The sequence below is a fragment of the Nannobrachium achirus genome, assembly GCF_963921795.1.
Source record: "Nannobrachium achirus genome assembly, chromosome: 4".
NCBI lineage: Eukaryota > Metazoa > Chordata > Actinopteri > Myctophiformes > Myctophidae > Nannobrachium > Nannobrachium achirus.
In genome coordinates, this window is record NC_137813.1 from 33,758,708 (window position 1) to 33,762,277 (window position 3,570).

The window sequence follows — 3,570 nt, forward strand, 5'->3', positions numbered from 1 at the left end:
TTTAAAGTCCAGTTATCTCTGTTTCTTCTGGTGCTTCACAATGCAGTCACTGCTATAATTTCATCATCCACCTGTTATTTTTATTATATTGGGGTACTTCGCCTTGTTTAGGACTATGAAGGGAGGGAGACATTGGGGTTAGAGGAAAGATTTGATCGTATGATAGGTAACAGGATAGGTGGGCACCAAGGACATCTGGGCACCTCAATGTAAAGTTTAATTAATGTAAAACATGTGATGTGAATAGGCATGGTACACCATTATCAGACTTTATTGTATCCATCCTATCCTATTGTATCTTTTTATGCCCCAAAATAACTGGATAATGTGGATATATAGGTTTTGTAGCAATTGTAGAAATATAGACCTTTGTCCAGTTTGTCGAATGTTTGTATACTTAAGACCATTTTTTCAAAATTGACAATTTTACATCTGCCCACCTACCTACCTACCCTGTAAAAGGTGACGGGTTAGGTGGGCACCAAAACCAACTGTGCACTATGGATATCTGGGCACCAAAACCATCTTGGCACAAGAGACATGTGGGCACCTGGACAACTGGGCATTAGGGACGTGGGCACCTGGACAACTGGGCACTAGAGATATACTCTATTCTACTTTTGACCTTGTTGTGTCGTGTTTGGGGATTTAAAGAACAGTGGGTTAAATGACAACCAATGCAGCATTTCTATGGAAAATTCAGGTGCCCATGAGTCTATAGTGCCCAGGTGCCCAGTCCTCCAACAAATATGGTGCCCACTGCCCAGATGTCTGTAGTGCCCATGCACCTGACTTCGATTACTGTAAACATCTGACCTGTACAGTATGACAGTGTCGTGCACCGAATATTACAGAAACATCTGACCTGTACAGTATGACAGTGTCGTGCACCGAATATTACAGAAACAAGCAGATCTACAAACTCACCGGTTATCACTACCACCGTGAGATTGTAGATCTGCTCATTTGGGAAATTTTTGCATGTGGTGCAGCAGCAGCAACTTTCTGGTTAGCCGCTCAACCTTTTCTTATAATCATATTTTAACTGGGGACGGTGAGTGAGAAAATAATGTTGCGTATTAAATTCATCATCTGGGGACCCCCCAAAATAATTTGGGGACCCCCAGGTTGAGAACCACTGCACTAGGCTAGGCTATGGCCCGGGTCTTCCACATGAAGCTGCGCGTGTATTAGGCTTCTTATTATAACTCTATGGTATTAGGGCCCTCCTCTGTGATTTCATTGGTTTATCGATATGACAGCCAATGGAAGCAGAGGTCAGCATGAATATAACGCCTGGCACTCATCTGTGTGACTTTTCATTGGTTGTTATTTTACAATACTGGGCTACTATAATAGGCTATTCATGAGGATTACAAGTTACAATTTGTGAACAGCATGACTCCTGGTCAAAAACAACAACAGGATACATAGAGTAGGTAGCCTATGCTTGGTCGGTACCGGTACGTGCTCATTTACAAGGCACAATATTCTTCCCTAGCTGTGACAGGTCTTCACAACTAGTTGGAAAGTGCCCAAAGTCGTGCTGTTTTGGCTTGGACCATATGTCGCCGATACTTATACAGTTTATTGTTCGAAAGTGACACCACAGCTACTATAATGTCCCCAGCAAACGCAAGCGACACCTTCCTCGGCGACAGAGGCGATGTTCCCGATATCTCCAGGTCCTTGATTGATTATCCCTTCTCCTTCCCCACCTTTGACGACACGGGTAAGAATAGTTTTGGCTGCTACTTCTAGCAATCGTTGGATTGTTTTCTTCTTCTTTCTTTTTCTTTTATTTTAACATAGTCATAGGGGCTACTTTAGATCCTATAGGCCTAATGCACTCAGGGTTACTTCAGGTCAACAGACGTCTTTATACCATCCATAGGCGAAGTTGGGTTTTGTCAACTTGTCATATTATGTTTGTTTTAGAATATAATCCAGCTAAAAACATGTGAGGTAAAGATTATGTAGCCTACCAGTGAGGTCACAGATTTAATTCGTAAAACTAATTTGAGCAAGCCACCGAATCCCCGGTCTCACTGCAGTAAGCAGTTCTTTCTTGAGTGCATCGCAGCCTCATCTAATGCCTATAGGCCTATGTGGAAATCGATTTGGCTATTCTGCTTCCCCGATCAGTTCCATCATCATTTTAAAGTAGGCCTATTGGGGGGGATAGTATAGGCTAGTCTATAGCTTACTTGATTCGTCTGATTGTTTCACAATGGTAATACTAATATGTCCTATTTCTTGTCCTCGATTTACTGTCACTAACCACTTTATAAAAGAAATATATATTTTTTTTAAAATGTTTTTTAATAAAAAAAAATAAAAAAAAATCAGCAACAGGTAGGTAGGGTAGGGCTAGTCGTCCAGGTGTTCCAGATTGGAAGTTCTGGAAATCCACTACTCCAGTGAGTGATGCAACACCACTGAAATAGGCCTATATGTCTCCATGATTTCATCATCATTATCATTGTGGGCTCGCCTGGAAGGCGAGCACACGTATGTTATCTTCATTATTTATTTATTTATATATTTATATACTAGTCAGTATCTCCTCAAAACTTTGGCGCGCTTCATCTCTTAAACGCTTACACCTTTCAACACCATTCAAATTTTTATGTGTTCAGCTTACTGAGGACACGTGTGCTTGTACTTTTGGTTTTGAAATGTTTTGTAGTATAAATATAAAAAAATAAAAATGTTTAACTTTAAGCACCCAATGCATTTCCAATGGGTTTAGTAGAGTGGAGAGAAGGATAATAGACCCATGTTTATGTTAAGGCGCTGTGGCTGCAGTGTTCACACTTCAGATATGCTATCTATATCATTGCGTTCACACAGGTCTGCTCTCTGATTTGATCCAAATGTCTAAGCTGTGTGATGTATAAAACTATAGTTATAGTTAAAACTATAAATAAATGTCCCTCTCCACTCTACTGATTACACAGCTGTGATCAAGAATCAAGTCCGGGCGATGGGATGTAAATCCCATAGCCATATATCCTAGAGCCCGCAGGGACAGTCAGCCATATTAGTGGTTGTTGTTGGTTGTCAGGGAGATATCAAAACCAATGCATTTCCAAGTCAGATCCACAAACACAATAAAAGCCATGCTCCACTCCTCAGTCTGGAGTGGCCACATAGAAGAACGCCTTGGTTATAGACATAGTGGAGGACAGATGTGATCTGGGATTGTTAGCCTACAGTATATGCACTCAATATACTCCACTACAGTTGGAGTCCATTTGACAGTTGCTGGTTCCCAAACACAGAATCAAAAATGTAGATCTAGAACACATAGAATATGTACAGTACAGTAAGGTTCAGTAGAGTACAGTAAAAGTACAGTAAGGTTCAGTAGAGTACAGTAAAGTACAGTAAGGTACAGAAAGGTACAGTACAGAAAGGTACAGTAGAGTACAGTACAGTAAGGTACAGTAAAGTACAATACAGTACAGTAAGGTACAGTAGAGTACAGTAAAGTACAATAAAGTACAGTAAAGTAGAATAAAGTACAGTAAGGTACAGTGGAGTACAGTAAAGTACAGTAGAGTACAG